This window comes from Acinonyx jubatus, chromosome B3 (genome assembly GCF_027475565.1).
Source record: "Acinonyx jubatus isolate Ajub_Pintada_27869175 chromosome B3, VMU_Ajub_asm_v1.0, whole genome shotgun sequence".
Classification (NCBI taxonomy): Eukaryota; Metazoa; Chordata; class Mammalia; order Carnivora; family Felidae; genus Acinonyx; species Acinonyx jubatus.
Window position 1 is genome coordinate 12092551 of NC_069386.1, and position 18631 is coordinate 12111181.

Sequence of the window (18631 nt, forward strand, 5' to 3'; positions counted from 1 at the left end):
AATGGTTTTTCAGGAAGAAAAAGGACAAAAAGCCTCTGTCTGAAGGTTGTCCAGAAAAGATTTGTTCACTCTAATCAAAACCTTTTCCTCGATGGCATTTTCCAATATCCTTACAAATCCCTCCCATCCCCTGCCCATGTCAGCAGTAGTGATTGAGGTTAAAAGCTGCCTTTGTGCAGCGAGATTCTGGCTCACCTGGGCTTTCTGCCTTACCGCTCCCTACCCACTACATGGGGGGGGGGGGGGGCTTAAGCACCATTTTACTGGATACTACTAGCACTTTCCTAAAATAAAAGAAAAACGTTTAATGAATCAGCCTCTTCTGAATATTCTTACCCCTTTGGATTGGCCTCATTTTAATACAGCAATATTTCCATTTGCACTTAGGAAAGACTATTAAGTATGTAGACGTTATGTCTTTCTATAATCACAGAGGAGTATTTCTGTAAATGAAGGGAACTTTATGCATCCAATGAATCCAACAAATATTTATTGAGTACTTGCTAAGGTGCCAGGCACTGTGGGAAGAAACAAATTGGAGTGTAATTGGGCTCCTGCCATCAATATGGTGGAAACACGGGGTCAGATATGTTAAATGTCAATTACCACGGAGTTTCAAAAGTTCTTCACCAGGGAGGGAGGCGATAGGGAGAGCTTAGAAGAGAGCATGGTAGCAGTATCCCTTCACGGCCCAGATCTCCAGATGTCCTACGCCATGCTAGCTACGCACCTAGGTGTTGACAGACTGGTTGGATTTAGAATAGTGACAAATAGGCAGGTGTGAGGCAGCACCACAGGTACCTAGGGGGAGCACGGTTAAAGACCTGGAGTTGCTTGTCCAGTTTGTTTTCACAGAGGTTGAGAGCTGGGAAGATGACGGCTGACAGCATGGAGGGCCCGCAGTGGCACTGGGCAAAGGAATGTTCCATGGCAGACATGCACAGACCACTCCTACAGTCTCCACACAGTAAGAGGTGAGAAGTAGACAAGGGTCTTGTACATCCTCTGGATCACTTCTTAAAAAAAATGTTTCATGCTTATTTTTGAAAGAGAGAGAGACAGAGGGTGAGCAGGGGAGGGGCAGGGAGAGAGGGAGACACAGAATCGGAAGCAGGCTCCAGGCTCTGAGCTGTCAGCCCAGAGCCCGATGTGGGGCTCGAACTCACTAACTGCGAGATCATGGCCTGAGCCGAAGTTGGACACTTCACTGACTGAGCCACCTGGGCGCCCCTAGGATCACTTTTTTTTTTTCCTGAGGCCACATGTGAATATTAAAAAGGCTTCAAAATTCAGGGGGTAATGAAACTGCCAGTTACAATATGGAGGATGGAGATTTCTTTCCACATAGGCATGTTCTCTAGTGATAAAGAAAAAAATAGTGAAGCTGTTTAGGTTCCCTCTTCTGATACAGCCTTTGGCCTACTCTTTGGCTTTTTCTTTGAATATTTTGGAGGAAGTGTTGGCATCTGAGAGTTTTCAAACAAACAAACAAACAAACAAAAAACCAAATACTGCCGTGCAAGTGGATACGGCCAAGGAATTGGGTTTTGTGTTCAGGACAGCTTCTGAAAGGGCCCGGACTTCCCCAAAACCTATTGCAGAGGGCAAGTTGATTTGGCATAAGAGATTGAAATTTAGCAAAAGGAAATGTGCCCCAGAGTAACCAGTGGCCCCAAATTATGAACAACTGAAATCATTCCCTCTCCCAGCCTGAAGGGCCTGGTTGCACCACGCCAAACAGCCTGGGTGTCGGCTTCGTACACAATGTCGTTTTTGGCTCACAGAACATTGCAATCGGAAGAGACACAGAGAATTCCTTCCGGTATCCGGTGCAGAGAGAAGGGCTATGGTAGCAACACCACACTCTCCAACCTCTGCTCCACAGCTTGGTGCTTTTTAAGGTGAGCTCTGCGTTGAATAGTCTGGGCTACTTCTTCCAGGGCTCATTAGGGTGAAGACACAGTATGGAAGGTGGCACATTTTTCCACCAAGCGAAGGGTTCATTGAGTAAGACGCTCTTTTTCCTCCATTTATCCATAGAGCCAGGCAGCCCAAGCGTGGCACCGACTCCCAGTAGAAGCCCTCACTGCCACAGGCAGGGCACTGCAATGGACACAGTGGGCCCCAAAACATATGGTCTCTGAACATGGACATCACACCTTGGGTTTGGAGGAAAGATATACATCCTTCAACACATGTAAGATTTCCCAGCGTGGTATGAACTGGGTGAGAACAGAGGGCCTGAGCTAATAATCGTTGGCCTAGGCAGCTGGGAAATGCTTCCATGCTGAAAGGACGCTTGGCCTTGATTTGTGGGGGGATCTGGCTTTTGCCAGGTGGAGAAGGAGGAAATTCTAGAGGGCATACCCATACCCTGTCTGTGGGAAGATACAAGGTACCCCGAGTTTGGGTGACAGGAGTGGGGAGGCAGGAAGAGCTGAAAGATGAAGTTGATAAGGCTTTGCTTTGGGGCCATATTGTCAGAGGTCTTATCGTATGAGATAGGATTTAGACCTGGTCTGGCAAGTCTTTGGCGGGGGGCAGTAACACTGGACATGTTCTCCGGGGAAGCACGATGAGAGCAATATTTTGGATAGACTCTGGTAACAAAGGGGAGGGGGCTCTCTGGCTCATGGCAGGAGCTGGGAACAAGAAACTGCTCTGGGAAGGTAGTTCGCTTGTGATTAAACGTCAGTGGTTTGCGGTGTGGGGAGCACGGGCTCTGACCCCCGACTTCTTGGGTTTGAATCCCGGCTCTGCCACTTACTGTTTGCATATTTTGTGCATGTTACCTAGTCTCTCTGTGCCTTGGTTTTATTATCTATAGAATGGGGACAATAGGAGCAATTAGAGGAGAGTTTCTCGTATTGGACTATGAACACACATCGGCTTCTTACAGTGCAGATCCTGATGTACTTGGCCTGTAGCAGAGCCCGAGATTTTGCATCTTTAATTAGCTCCCAGATGGTGTTAATGATGCTGGTTCACAGACCACAGGCTGAGTGGCTCAGTGGCTCTTAATGGTTGTTTTGAAGATTATGTGAGTCCATACATGTAATAAACACCAAGAACAGCCCCTGCCATAATAAGTAGCCATTGTTAGGACCCATAAGAAAGACTTGAAGTGTATCTCAATTATTGCTTTTCATGTGCTTTTCCCACTAGAAAGTTTTCTAAAGACATTTACTTGCTACCTAAGCTCTCTTTCTCACCAGATACCTGCAGAGGGTTAGCGTGGCTTTATTCTGGAGGGAGAATCCAAGCCACCCACAGCGATGGGCCATATGATTCAGCCACCGGAAAAAATAACTTCATAGTGGACAAAAGTTATCACTGCGGATCTTCCAGATCTCCATCAAGTTGGAAGATGGGACACCTGGCCTTTTCTTTCTGAGCAGGACATGGGATTTTCCGTGTGCAAAACAGCTAGGTAGACAGTTGAGGATCCTTTCAAACCCCAGGGTTTGGGCTCAAAAGATCCGGGACAACCTCCAGCAGCTTCTACCCTTTTTCTTTGCAGGAATTTTAGCTACGGGCGCTGTTGGGGTTGGGAGAGGCTACCTGCTTGGCTTTCTGTTAGAAGAGGGAGCAACGCAGTGCAAACGCATGGCCTTGAATTTTGCAGAGAACCTGGAAAAACGGGCCTATGGAACTGGATAACAAAGAACGCATCAGTCACGCTTTGTAAGTACTCGGAATTTTGTTTGCAAAAGTGAGGTTCTGGCCGAAAAAAGGACGCCCAAATCTCTACCCTCCCCCTCCCCCAGTCACCCCCGTTTTCACGTTCATCTGCTCTTGCTTCTGCTGTGAAGAATCAGCTCCCTGTGGGGAGTGAAGAGTGGTTCTCTAGCAAAGAGCAACACAAGAACCTCTCGCGAAGTGCTTTAGAAAGCCACTCTACACGGGAAGGAAAGAGGTTTTGTTTCCAGCAGAACTTCTACAACGTGGACCCCCGACTCTCAGCAAAAGGCCAGCGCTGCTGACAAGAAAAGGAAAAAAAAATTCCACTAAGAAAAAGGAGCATTGGCTTGGGAGATCCAGGCCACAGATCATTTCTCTATGGCATTTCCGGTATGTGGAAGGAAAGGAAAAATAGGAATTACATGGCTTGAGATTTGGCTAATTTCCTGGTATTTCATTGGAAGACCATGATCACTTAACTGTCACCTGGACTAAGTGCCCGAGCCTCAGTGTTAATGTCTGCACAATGAAGATGAAATTCAAGACTCATTGTGAGCATTCCTAATGCTCCTCATGTACCTGGTACATTGTAGGCACTCCAAAAATGTTGGTTGAATGAATGAATGAACAAAGGGATGGATGTATGGATGGATGGATGGATGGATGGATGGACAAAACTTGACAAGCAGCACTTTGTTTATGTTATAAAGCCCTGTGTATCTTTAAAGGCTATTTTGATTTTTTTTGATTTTTTTAATGTTTGTTTATTTTTGAGAGAGAGAGAGAGAGAGAGAGACAGAGAGAGACAGAGCGTGAGTGGGGGAGGGGCAGAGAGAGGGAGACACAGAATCTGAAGCAGGCTCCTGGCTCTTAGCTGTTAGTACAGAGCCCGACGCGGGGCTCGAACTCACAAACCGGGAGATCATGACCTGAGCCGAAGTCGGTAGCTCAACAGACTGAGCCACCCAGGCGCCCCTCTTTTTTATTTTCAAAGGCTAATTTTAATTGCCACTTCCTCCCAGAAGCCCCTTCCATTTTTCCCACCCACCTTGCCCTCCATCCCTGCGTGACATCATAGTGATAAGCAATTGTTGAGTGTGTGTGCCAGCCGCCGTCCCAAGCACTCTGAACACATGACTCCAGCACTCACACACACAACAGTGAGAAATTCCTCCTGTTTCATGGGCAAAGACACAGGCCCAGGGAGTTAATGTTTCTGACTCAAGCTAGTAGTTTGGTGGGTCCAGTGTCCCCAAACTCAGGTGTGGGAGATGTCCAAACTTAAGAGAACCTTGGCGCTTTTGCATGGAGTTACAGAGATCACCTGAGGGCCACGTTTTGGAGGGCAGTTATTTGAGGCTGTCACTATTTCCTCCATTACTCCTTGCTTTCCTCCAAGAGATCCCTGGAGAGCGTAGGAGGTAGGAGGCTACCTTTGGGTCTGTACGTGTAGTTTATGCCTGTGATGTGGGGAAGGCAATTTTCTATTTCAGCTTCTGGAGGATCTCACGCTTCCCGTGCCCTCCCTGGGCAGTCAGACATGGAGCCCAAGGGGGTATTGGGGTTCTGATTTGTCCTTTTGGGGAGACTTTCCATAATGGGGTTTCTCACTCTTGACATTCTCCCGTGAGATGGGGGCTGACCAACGAGGAGTTTGAAGAAGTCTTGGGAAACCTCGACTCCTTGCCTCCCTGGTTAAAACTTGGTTATTAGAGTGCAGAAAAGCTTATTTTTGCTGTAAAAAGAAAAATAAAGCAGAGGGCTTGCTAAGGCTCCTGTGGTTGCTTTTTTGTTGTTGTTGTTTATAAGAAATCTTTGGTACATCCCCTTTTCCTCATGGTATTATTGCCATGCCTCAGTTTATCCCCTCACTCTTGAGTTGCTGGGCAGAATTTTACCACTGGTGCTGCCCCTTCCTTGGCCTTGGTTCTGCCCTTGACCGAGACATGTCTCCCTGACTCAATTTTCAGCCTTTTCTTCTTGAAACTCCCTCCTCTCTTTTCTTCCATGATCTTTCTGCTTCTCTGCTCTTTGAAGCCAACCTCCCTGTCCTTTAAGAGACGGGAATTCTCCAGAATCATGGCCTCAGTGCCCGGGCCACCCTTCTCTCCCAGGCTTATCTTCTACGTGCCCATGGCGTTTAGCCCACACATCAGTTCCCCCATATTCCCGGCTGCTCCCCGGAGTACTAGTCTTGTACGGGCAGATGCTTTCACTTTGCTGGAACTTTTTGGTTGACACACCGATCTCAGTGCCCCTAAATCGACTCCTGCTGTGCCCCCCACTCAACACTGTCTCTTCTGTCTATGTTTGAGTTCCGTTTCTATTTCTCAAAGCTGGTTATCTAATGAAAACACGTCTCAAATATTTGTCAGTCATCTACAGAGGTCAGCTGTCTGAAAATGTGAGTGCTCGCTGGGGAGGGAGAGGAAGACAGTGTCCCTGCCCTCAAGGAGCTCACAGTCTAGCGGGGGAAGCAGTCATGCCAGCCCGTGGGGACACAGCAGCAGGACATGTGCGGTGGATCCGAGCCGGCTGGGGGAGGGGAGGCTAGAAGGGCAAACATTTGTTCTGTCCGGCTGTGCTGCACGTGGGCCGGGAGACTCCTAGCAGGTATAAGGCCCGGTTGGAAGTCTGTAAAGCCTGCATTCGCAGCATTGGCCTAGGCTCCGTGAGATTGGAAGGACGCCCTCTCGTGCAGAGGTTTATGTGACAGGGGACAGCAGGACATTGTGATTCGGCTCACTAAGGAAATGCAGCTTCACTTCTGAATTTTTTCCTTCTTGACATACATCTTTTTTACAGTCGTTTTTGTTTGTTGGTTTGTTTTGCTTTTTGTGTGTTTTGTTTGTTTTTGTTTTGTTTTGTTTTGTTTTGTTTTAAACTCTAACGCTACTCTGAACCCTGAGGGTGCTGCTTGGGGTCAACTTTACCACTTCCTGAAATCTAATGACATCTTTGAAACAGGACATTTCTGTGAGTGTAACTTTCCTATGTTTCTCAGTGTATTAAATCCAGAAGATAAATCTGTCTCCGTTAAAAAATAAAATCAGCTTCCTAAAGAGAGGCCTCCAGAGGACTCAAAGGCCGAGCCTCCCATTTTATAGACAAGGACACTGAGGCCCACTGACATCATCCTTTGTTTGCATGTGGCCAGTGACTGGACAAAGCTGGGGCTCAGAAGGAGTCCCCCTCAGTTCTCCGGCTACATTACTTTTTAGGGACGGGCAGATTACAGAGGGCCCTATGCGTCTGCTGGGCACCTGGCCCTATAGCACTGGCTGAGGGTAGGCCGGCCTGGCAGGCAGGATGGGGCCCTCCTGCCCAGTCCAGCTAGATAGGGAGCTGGGAGAGCCCGGGGTGGCGTATGCTAAGGTCTGAGAGAAAATCAGCGCGGCTGATGTGCACCCAGAGGAGGGCATCGTTTCTCCTCACATGGGGGAAGCTTCTGGACTATTAATAGGCTCCATTTATGGAACCCTTCCCAGGAACCCAGGGTGGGCCAAGCAAGGGACGTAAATGACCTCACATACCATCCTTGTGCAATATGGACCATTTTTGCTTTACAGAAGAGGAAACTGAGGCACAGAGCAGAGCTCTAGAATTAGTTCCAGAACTGAGGTTCAAGCCTAAAGTGCGTCCCTCCTCTGGTGGACGCTTTGCCCTCCGGGACAGAGGGGCCACCGAAGGCCCGGCCTCCTGCACCTCCGCTCTTCCTTTCAATCCCCTCTTTCTCCAGAAAGTTCTCAACTCAGCCCCTCAATTCAGCCCTTCCTTCCTGTCTTCGCGTGGTTTCTGCCCGGGCGGCTGGTCAACTTGTTTCTTCTTCCCTCTGCTATCGCTGCCTGGGACAGCCAAACACCAGTGAAACTTTCTTTGGGCCGAGTCCCTGACACCTTTTCTGGGGGATCAGGCTCCCCAGTTTCCTGGTGGCGATTTCTCCTGCCTCCCCACCCCTTTTCTCACGTTACTTTCACCTCCCCATACGGAGGTGAGCTCCTGTCCCCCACCTCCACATTGCTGCCACATTCCTGCTCGGCCTGTCCCCAAGGGATTAACTGGGACAGGCCCCGGGGGGGGGGGGGGTGTTGGCTAATGATTCTGTTGGTGACTGCTGGTTCTCAGGGGCTCCCACTGGAGAATTTGAGAAACAGAGACTGTCCTGGGACAGGGCTGTGTGCGGCGGCCTGCGGACCTCCCCAGGGCGGCCCGTGTGGAAACAGGCAGGCTCCTCTGGCCCCAGGGACCCTGGGAAGACCTACAAGCATCGCGTGAGACAGAGATGGAGACGCTGAGACAGCTCTTCCGGTTTCTGTTCTCTGTTCTGTGATAAGTCTCCTTTCTGCTCAACTGGGATCCCTCTTTTGCAAGTGCCGGTCTGGCTGGCTTTCTGTTTTCCTGTTCTATCATTGCACTAAAGTCCTTCCTCAGCCTCCATGTGGGCTATTTTTTTTTTTTTTTTGGTGACAGACACAGGGCATGAGCGGGGGAGGGGCAGAGAGAGAGAGAGAGAGAGAGAGAGGGAGGGAGACACAGAATCCGAAGCAGGCTCCAGGCTCCGAGCGGTCAGCACAGCGCCCGACGTGGGGCTCGAACCCAAGGACCTCGAGATCGTGACCTGAGATGAAGTCAGACGCTCAACCGGCTGAGCTGGCCCGGTGCCCCTGGAGTTTTTGCCCATTCAAGTTCCTAAGGGATTTGCGGGTCCTCAGTGGGGCTTTTGACTGGTGGCTGCTGGGGCCTCCCTGTGAGAGAGCTCCTCTGCCTCCGGAGACCCGGTTTCATCAGGGAAGCATCGCCAGCCAACGGTCGCTTGGCCCGACCACTACTTGTTGCCAAGAGCGGGTGATGGTGTCTTCTTCCCCTTCTTCTTCCCCTTCGTCTAGAAAGATGAGGCACACGTGCAAGACTCCTGTCGCGGGGGCCGTCAGAAGGGCTTCCGTCTGGATGGCTGGACAGAGGCTTTGCCAAAGTTTGTGTCGCTGAGGCCTGGCTTGGGGGCTTGGCCAAGCAGAGCGGGCAGCCAGAACAGAGCCTCGCTGTAGAGCCAGGAGGCTGGGCGAAGAGGGACCTGTTTAGGTCGTTTGGCAATGGAGATGGGTAGGGAGTCAGCTTCCAGAAGCAGGTGCTTTACATTGTTTGTAAGACCCGGTCTTGAGGGGCTGCCCCACCCTACGGGATGATGGACACTTGTGTGGAGGAGGGTGTATGGGGAAAGGCCCTTGGAACCCAGGCTGGGCGAAGGGCAGACATGAGAAACCGAACTGGTCCTGGGGACACATGAGGTCTCTGGGCGTCAGGAAATCAGACCGAGGAGAGGGGCACAGGGGGACAACCCCGGGAAAGATGATCAAGGCCCCGAGGGCAGTGAATCGGGAAGAAGTTCTGAGTGGAAGACATCCCTGGGAAGGATTGAAAACCAGTATCACTGCCCCATTGAGGAGGGCAGAACCTTAAAGCTTCTTGGAGGCTCTGATGGGGCACATGAGAGGCAAACCCTCAGGCAGAAGTGGAAAGCTGGAAACCACGAGAGAGAGTGTGTGCGGTGTGGGGGGTGGGGACAGGTCCGTGACCTTTCTAGTTCTATTTTCAGGATTCTGAAATACACCCAAGTCCGACTTAACGCCTTCATTGGATGGATCTGAACGACAATAATAATAATAATAAAACCCAGCAAAAACATTTATAACTCTACAGGCCCGTGATTCCTGCTCTGATAGGCATTCTTGAATGTGGGGAAGAAACGATCACTACTCTTGGAATCGCGTGTGGCTGGCCCCCTTAGCTTTCAATCTGAATAAAGCAATGAAAGCCTTCGCCTTCTCAGGACACCAGTCTTGCCCTTCATATGATTTTACTTCCTAAACCCTGTTTTCAGAGCCAGGGATAAATTTCTTATAAGTTTCCAGATAACAGCCTTGTCTCTGTTCCAGTAACGTTGGGTAGTAACAGGGCTACAGTGAGCTGGTTCCAATAAAACCCATGCCATTCAAGCTTCATTTTGTCCAATCTTTGGTGCACAAGGACAATTGCTGATTGGACAGTGTTTTGTACTCTAGGAAAAGCAAAAGAGAATGGAGTTGAGGATCCACCCTTACGTAGCTCATAGCAAATGTCTCAGAGACACTTACGAAGGGAATGGTCATTCCTAAAACCTCCTCCAGCCTGGCACCTTCTCTCTGTCACCTGCTAATTTGAAGGTGGGGCATTGCTCCCTGGCCTGGGTCAGTCCCTCCAGGGGCATCCATTTTCTATAGACCGCCCCCCCCCCCCACCCCGCTCCCACTTCCTCACAATTAGACTGTGAACCCCTCAGGGGCAGGGACTGCTTTTTAACCCACTACCCATCCTTGCACATGGCCCATAATGAGTATGCAGTAAATGTTGGTGGGAGGAAAATGCTTCGCAAAATTCCACAAGTGTTGGCTTTGAAGCTCTGGCTTTTTGCCTCAGAGCACGCGCATTTTTAACCATAAAGTGTGATTATGAAGGGCAGCACTAGACCCGGACCTTGACATACGGTGTTGCCGTGTTCTGCCCCCCAGAGGTGTCTCCGAGAATCCCCGCGTGGAGGAAGGGGGGCCCGCTGAGTCCCCACAGGGAAGCCTTCTCAGTCTGAGCGTTAGGTGCAAGGGGAGCCTGGAGACCATCAAGATGCCAAAGTCTCTAACTTCCATTACAGGACAAGGGATCTACAGTTTCTAGGATTTTCATGTTTGTTTGTTTGTTTGTTTGTTTTTCTCAGAGACTCAGACAAGAATGCCACTTCCAGTATAGCCTGGAGTATTTGCACCCTAATCTCTACGTACGGTGCAAAGGAAGAGCCAGTCTGGTGAGCTCCTTCCTTCTCAAACTCTCCACGTACACCCTTGGTCTCATCCCCTTCTGCCGGAGTCCAGCTCCAGCAGGCCCAGGGGTTCCCAAAGGAAGAACGGCGTCGGTGAAAATAAAATAAAACTAGAATAAAAAACTGGAAAATAAAAAACTAAAACTACAATAAAAATGGACACAGGCAACGGCAGTGCGTTGAACTGGCCGATTTATCGCAGTGAAGGTGGCATTATATATGCTAGTGATTTCCTTGTAGCATCCGTCAACGATGTTTTTCTTTTTTTTTTTTTCCAACGTTTATTTATTTTTGGGATAGAGACAGACAGAGCATGAACGGACGAGGGGCAGAGAGAGAGGGAGACGCAGAATCGGAAACAGGCTCCAGGCTCTGAGCCATCAGCCCAGAGCCCGATGCGGGGCTCGAACTCACGGACCGCGAGATCGTGACCTGGCTGAAGTCGGACGCTTAACCGACTGTGCCACCCAGGCGCCCCTCAACGATGTGTTTCTAACATTACCTAATTTTGAAAATGTTCCTATGTATGAGCGACCTTTAAGAAATAACATGGTGGTTTTCCCCTAACTTTCCCGCGCACCCTTTGATTATAGATTAATTTCTTGCATTATTCCATTATGCGTCTGCGTTTATCTATAATCTACAAAGCATTTGCTTTGCCGTTCTCGTGAAAGGCCCTCCATTTCTCAACACCTCAAGTGGAACAGTTACAGGGACATGACCTCTTAACCACATGAGGCCAGAAGAACAATGTTTGCCTCGGTCCGAGGTGCCCGAAAGGGGCCGAAAAAGCCTTAGAAACCCATGCCTCATACATTCTGAGACAGACCATGCACCTAGGAACCAATGAACCATTCTGTAGCTTAACCGACTAGATTCAGTCGTCATCTGGAATGCCTCGGGGGGGCCAGGTGGGCCTAGGGGTTGAAGTCACCTGTGCCCAGAGATACACTCCTTAGTTGCCGGAGTGGGGCTTTCAAATCCATAGGTCTCTCCTTTACGGGCCCTCTTTGCTGGCAAATGCGTGAGGCCCTCCTTCCTGTAAGTAGAGGAGTCTCCATAGGGGATGGCAAGGGCTAAACGTAAGGCCGCACAATTTCTTGCGGAGCCTTATTTTCTTCCCTAATGGTTCTTTTCCCAGGGGGCCTGCCGAGCGCAATTCCCCAACAGACGATACCCCAGGTACTTTTAAGGCCAAATTGCCTAAAAGTGGGACAACGAGAAGCTTCACTTCATTCTACCTCTACCTTCCCCTGTCGGCTCCGAGAGAGGTGGCTGAGCCTTTGTTCACGGGCTTCAAACACTTCAGGATTGTGCCCTTTCTCTTCCTTCCCATCCCGCTTCAGGCAAAGGGGAGCACTACCAAACCATGGGATAAAAACACTCCAACAGCGTCACCAATCCGTCCACAGCCCGGGCCCTGCCACTCAGGCTGGGTGGCTCGGCTTCCAGCACCCTTCCTTCATTCAGAGGGTGATAAGAGACACGGCGTGGTGTCCAGCCCATCAGGAGAGAGAAACAATCCTGAGAGACGTGTATGTGGAGTACTTGGAGGAAAGCAGCCTGGGTTCCCTTCGGGAAAGGCCTCCGCAGGTGCCTGACTCTGGGGGAGCAAGAATCCGAAGGCTAGACTTCCTCCCCCAGGGCTCAGCAGGGACACCTCGAGCTGAGCTCGGATTGTCTGCTCACAGCCAGTAGCGGCTTCTGCTACTTGCTCTGGGGCTTCCTCTTCATGTGCTTGGACGTACTTCTAGAGAACCCTCCCTCCAAGGGGGCAGGAGGAAGGCTCTAGCTATTGAGTGTTTTATGACGAGATGCTGGAGGGGATATATCCAGCATTGGCCCACTGAAGCCCGGGGTTGATAAGAGGACCAACGCACAATCAAAGTCAAGTTTATCGGAAAAGACACAAAAGAACCCACCCCCAAGATATTTTGCCTTGGAAAGAGCAGCTCATGAACAGAGGAGGTGGGGCTGGCGTGCGTCCCTGCAGAGTTGGGACTCATCCAGGAGTACGTCCTTCCAGGTCACTTCATTCTACCTCTACCTTCCCCTGTCGGCTCCGAGAGAGGTGGCTGAGCCTTTGTTCACGGGCTTCAAACACTTCAGGATTGTGCCCTTTCTCTTCCTTCCCATCCCGCTTCAGGCAAAGGGGAGCACTACCAAACCATGGGATAAAAACACTCCAACAGATTGAGAGGAGCGCCCACTCTACCCTCCTCTGCCCCCCCCCCCCACCCCTGCCGGGTTATTTCTGCTCAGGAGGTGAAAATATTTACGTGAGTTTACAATTCTGACTCTGTCCACGTGCATGCGTATTCCCACATTAAAGGCCGCACACTTTTCAAAATAAAAAATGGTACTTAGTCCATGGCACGTGCTCAGAAAGCAAGTGTTTGATTTGCTAAACTAAGCCCCACTCAGGTTTTTAGCTCCAGCGGGTAGACTTAAAATGTGAATCCAGCCCCCGCCTCGCTCCTTAGAATAAGCCAGTTTGTCTACAGCTGTGGGGAGCACGTTTGAGTCTCCCCAGAGGCTCCTCCGTGAATTCTCACAACAAGGCGTGGTGCTTCATCAATGTTTGTGGAGGGTAGTGTGAGGCACTGAAGATTTTTTTTGGAGTCTCTGGGGAGATTTATTTCAACTTGACATAGAGAAGCATGCAACATTTAGATATAATAAGAGAAATTATATGACAGCCTCCATCGGGTTGCTGAAATTCTCGTTGTGCCCTCGGCGCAAACACATAAATGGGTTTTGAAAGAAGATTGAGAAGGAAGGAATGTCAAAAGCAAGGACCCAGAGCCTTCTAGAAGAAGCGGTTGGGCCCGGCTCTGCCCTGGCACGAAACGTCATGATGCCCAAGGCTGAATATTTCTTGGGGCAGGGAGGCCTGGGTGGGGTGTGGATGTATGCCAAGGAAAATGAGAGTGATGAACAGGCATCACCATCATTCTTTTTTGGTTCACAGCATCTCATGAAAGCAGAGGAAAAGGGAGGGGAGGAGAAGGAAGGGGAAGGGACTCATCCAACAGATGCAGGGAGAGACAAAACCCCAGCCATCGCGGGATGGGGGTGACAACCCGCCCTTCTCTGGATTCTCAGGGTCAGGGAAGGCCTGTGACTTGGAAGGGATTTTCTGGGTGGAGAAAAGGGGTTGGGATCTGAAAGATGGGGCTCCTCTGCCCGGCGGGAGGAAGGCAGGGGGGCAAAGGCCAGTGCCCAGGATGTGGTGTCGACCGGCGTCATCCCGGCGATAGGGTGGTGCCTTCTCTTTCTCTGCCTCATGCCCACCTCTCCCTGCCCCTTCCCCTCCCGCCGGGGCTCAGCGGCCAATCACCTCAACAACTCATAAACGTCATGGAGAGAGGCAGGTGCAGGGGTTCAGGGAAGACAGCCATGGAGAGGGATGCAGGCCGGGTCCTCCCACGTCCGGCCTGGCCTCCCTGACTTTGCTGGGCATCCAGCTCCCTATGCGGGCACAGCAGCAGCCACCTTGCAGCCTCCCCTGGGGGACAGGGAAGGGGGAGGAGGACCCTTCGGATCAATTCTATATTCCTTCAAAGAAGGCTGGGAGCCGTGCTGCATTTCCTTGAGCCTCACAACTGCGTCCAGTTCATTCTGGAGTTAACACAGAGTGGGGCCAGTGCCCGTGTGGGAAGGGTCAGGACCAAGGAACAGAGCGCCTCTGTGTCTCCTTCTGGAACAGCTAAACCATTTCGGTTCTGAAGGTTCTCTTGTTCTCACACTTTTGGGGACCAAAGGCCAGCCAGGAACCAGGCAGGACGCCTGGTTTGCAAAGGGCCCTGGTTGCTTTAGGGGACCTTAGGACTTCTCTGAGAATGGACACAGCAGCTGTGAAGCTGCTGGTATGTGTCAGCTGGAGGAAGTGAGCTGAGGACTTGTTGGATTTGGGGGACTCCCAAATTCTGTCCTGATGGACAGAATCTCAGAGTGATGTGTATGGGCCTGGGCTGCATGGGACCGGGGACCAGAGAGCCACCGGAGAGCTTGTCTTAAGAAGCTCTGGCAGGTGACGGTGGCGGGGGGTAGGGGGTCGTGGTGCATAGTTTTGGGGATGTCAGAGCTGACTGGTAAGTAGCAGTGAGTAGGAGGGCCCAGGGCCGGGAGTTTCCAGAAGGCTGTGTCTAGCACCTGTGTTTTTCCTCCACAGGCTATCACGCCTGTATTTGTCAGATTCTCTTTTTCAAACCACTGCTAATCCACTCTCCCTCCCTCATCAGCCCAGTTGAGAAGGGCCGGGATGGTGATTGTAATGTTCATGTTGCCTACAGTCAATGTGGAGTGGCCAAGGCATTCGTTCTCTGATAGATGTGACAACTTTATCTTCCAGATGAATTTCGGCATGAAGTTTTCAAGTCTTACAACGGACACCGCTGAGTATTTAGTATCGCCGACCCACGTGACATTTGGACGCCTTTACCTCATTACAAGTGACTGCAATAGCTCTCCAATTTTTCCTGCTTCTCTTTTTTCCCTTTGATAATTTTGAGGCCTTCTTTGCTTTAAGCGAATCACTTTGAGGATGGGTAAATCATCCACTGTTTATTATCTTTCGTTACAAACGTAGGGGTGGAACTCAGTCACTATATTATCCAACTGTTTCATTAAGCATATAGGAATGCAATTATTTTTGCGGAAATAAATCTTAGTTTACTCTCTTCTTCTGGGGCCGACGTATTTAGAGCAAGCGTGTTGTGACATGGGCTAGAAGGTAGTTTCTAGTCTTCATTCGGTCCCTTTATGACTTTTGGCAAGCCACTTAACGGCTGTAAGACTTAGTTCCTTATTTGCAAATAGGATGGCAATCCGGGGGTGGCAATCCGTGTCCTTTACCTGGATACATAGACTTGGGTTGGAGAATTATGCACATAGACCCACGTCCACAACAAAGTTTCTGTGCCTGAGATGCCTGGTGTGTGTGTGTGTGTGTGTGTGTGTGTGTGTGTGTGTGTGTTTTCTCTTCCATAATTGATGCCCAGGGAATAAGCATAGGGATTCCTTACTACTGATGGATTATGGAGCCCGACCCCCTTGCTTCTGAATATACATACATTCATCTTTTCCTAGGATGTGCATTATTGGACCTTGTGTATTTGCCTCCTGCAAAGGTCTTGCCAATGGCTGCCTGTGTTTTTGCCTTCGGCATCAAGACCAGAACCATTCAACATGAACTCCCAACATAAAAATTCTACCTGCCCTTTATGAGCGTTCGTGGTTTGGCCCATGCCTGCCTCTCCAGCCTCATTTCTCCCAGGCCTCTCTGAGCTCCTGCCCCCTGTCCCACTGTGGGCATTTTAGATCTGCCACGTTTCTTCTCTGCACTTAGACATTTCTCCTGAAGTTCCTTCTGCCTAGAGCACCATTGCCCTCCCTCTCCTCACACCCTTTTCAACTAGTAATTCCTACTCATCTTTCAGATTCCACCTCCATTGTTCTTAGAGAACCCTATACCTCCATTACATTGGGGCTTAAAGCTCTCCAAGTGCCATGAACTGTGCCTTTAAGATACGTAACACGGAGAGGTATTATAGAGTTACTTGTAATCTCCATGAGGCAGGGGCTGTCCTTCTGTTCACTATTATACTCCTCAAGTCCAGCACACGATAGGTACCCAATAAGTATTTGTTGAATGACCGAATGAGTGAATGAATGAATGAATGAATGAGTGGGTTTAGTATTTGGAACTTGTGTTTGTGCCTCTAGAGAGGATGCCTCTGGACTTGAGGTTATCCCGATTCCGAATGAACATCCTTTGGAAAGCTCTAGAGTCAGAAGCAGCCATGGCCCCTGCTTGTGGAGCAAAGAGTCTGTTAGCCATTGGCTGCAGAAACGACTCTGAGCCTTGTCTTTTCCAGGACAGGCCCCCAGCAGAGCCATACGGAGTGGCCAGTTTGCCTTCTGGCCCATTGGCGTCTTTGGGTTCTCACCCCGACAATGTGCCCCAGACCCTCAGATCTTCTTCCATATCTTGGCAGGCTCCTATGCCTGCATTTCTGTTCTGTTCTGTCTCCAGAAACCTTTTCCATCCCTGGCTGTGGGGCCTCAGGGGACCTTATGCTCTCTGAGCTCCTCTTTAAGGTGTCTGTGTCCTTCCCTGGACTGTGAATTCTGCCCTGCTCTGGGTCTTGGCTCCAACGGTTGCCTTCAACTGCCGTCAGAATGTTCTATCCTTAAAATTCTCAGGGGTTGGTGCCTGCCCTCTGCAGCTAGGTGGACTCCAAGGCTTTGAGCTTAAAGTCCAGGCTTTCACCTTGACAGTTGGCTCAGCCTTCAGTAACCACACAGCCATGCATGGCGATTCGATTTTCTAACCAAATTCTTACTCAACTTTTTCAAGGCAGTCATGGCTGCCTGCCTGAGCCCTCTGGCGTGGTTTCACAACCTCACTGGGCTCTCCCTGCCTTAGCTGAAAAGAACCCTCTCGTGGGAACTTTGGCAGACCCAGCTGAGGGAAATTGGGGGCCAAAGCACTTCCCGTCGCCTCACGTGGTCCAGCCCCTGCAAGGCAACTCTGACCCCAGGCTGCAGGAGCCCTTGGTTGCAACTGTCCCAAAGCAGCGTCTACTCCTAAGACTGGAACCACATCGGCCTCTCTATCCCAGGGCTGGGGCCACACCTTGAGGAGGAGGGAAAGCCATGTTCATGGCTCAAAGAGACAGTGCAAAGGTGTCATTTAGAGTGGCTTCCCCTTGGTCACAAACGTGTTTAGAAATACGAGCTTATCTTCCTTACCCCTTAAATCCTTCAGGCTTGGCCATCTTTCTTCTGAGGTTCTATCTCAGCTGTGCAAGTTGGGGCTTCCTCTCTTATTTGATTGTGTCTTTAATAAAACCCTGGGCTAAAGGCCCATCTGATCTGAGTTGGCTTTGGGCCCTGGGTCTTAGTCTGGCCACTCTCGGTGCTCCTGGGACAGGGCACAGTGTGCTCCTCTCTCATTCATGCATTCATTCATCCATTCGTTCATTTAATATCTGTTGAACTCCTATGTGCCAGGCACTAGCTAGGTCCTGGGGATACCAAAAGTGTCAGGCAAATAGAAACGGGTGCTGATCCTTAGAGAACACCTTGTCTAATGAAGGGGGCTCTTGGATGTGGGGAGGTATGTGAGTGAGCCATGCAAGCTGGGGATAAAAGTCAAGAGGCTGTGAGAACTTGTAGTTCGGGTTTGAAATTTTCGTGTTTTGTCCTAGAAGCCTCAGGGAACCATGGAAAGATTTTAAGCAGTGGAGAGAAATGGTCACATTTGGGTTTTTGGAAAAAGACCCTAGCTGCTGTGTGGTTTTTGGGAAGAGACCCCAGCTTCTAACACCAGTTAGAAGGGGGAGGGGAGTGGGGATCGGTCAGGGAACCCATCAGGCAATGCCAGTGTCTAGGATTGGAGGGGCTTGGGGAGAAGGGGTTGAGGATGTAACCCACGTGGAGGAGGGTGGCAGACTGCGGGTGTAGATTGCAGAGGCAGTTGACCAACACTGAAGGCAGACACTGGAGCAGGGACACAACTGCCAGGCACGGAGCGTATTGAGTTGAGGTGCCTTTGAAAGGAGGCGATATTCAGGTCAAGAGCTCATGGGAGAGGTGTGGCCGATAGATAGCCATTGGTGAATTATCTGCCATATGTAGTTACTCCATAGGAATGGTGGAACTGGCCAGGGAGACAGACTCGAAAAGCGAGGGTGCCTTGGGGTCAGGGAGGTGCATCTGTCCAAGGAGGTTGAGGAGGAATGGCCAGAGAAGTAGGAGGGATGCCAGGGAGTGGTAGGGCCACAATAGCCTTGAAGGAGTATCTCTGTGTTTCTCCACGACCGTTTGCCTTAATCACAAACACATCTCCTTCATCCCGCATGTCAGATGTAGGGAGCAGGGGGCAAACTAGTCTGGTGCTAATGCCCTCTGGAAAGGGCAGGAGGGCCAAGGAGGATTCTGGCAAACTCCATGAGATTAGGTGGCAATGGCAGGCACATCGGAGAGTTGGGGACAGGCATGGAGAAGCTTGTGGCAGTTCAAGGCTGGGTGGGAGAATTTTCTCCGTCTACAGGTCCATGGACTGTGAGTTCAGGGACATTATAAAGAAAGAGAACA

At 50.3% G+C, this 18631-nt stretch overlaps 1 long non-coding RNA gene across 2 annotated transcripts in view; it reads left to right on the forward strand.

Moving 5' to 3' along the window:
- Positions 1 to 10781, forward strand: part of LOC113601933 (uncharacterized) — a 257395-nt gene extending 246614 nt beyond the window's left edge. For both annotated transcript variants that reach the window (XR_008298986.1, XR_008298985.1), the window contains one exon: positions 856 to 10781. This is a non-coding gene — a long non-coding RNA (uncharacterized LOC113601933). The remainder of the gene's footprint in view (positions 1 to 855) is intronic.
- The last annotated feature ends 7850 nt before the right edge of the window (positions 10782 to 18631 follow it).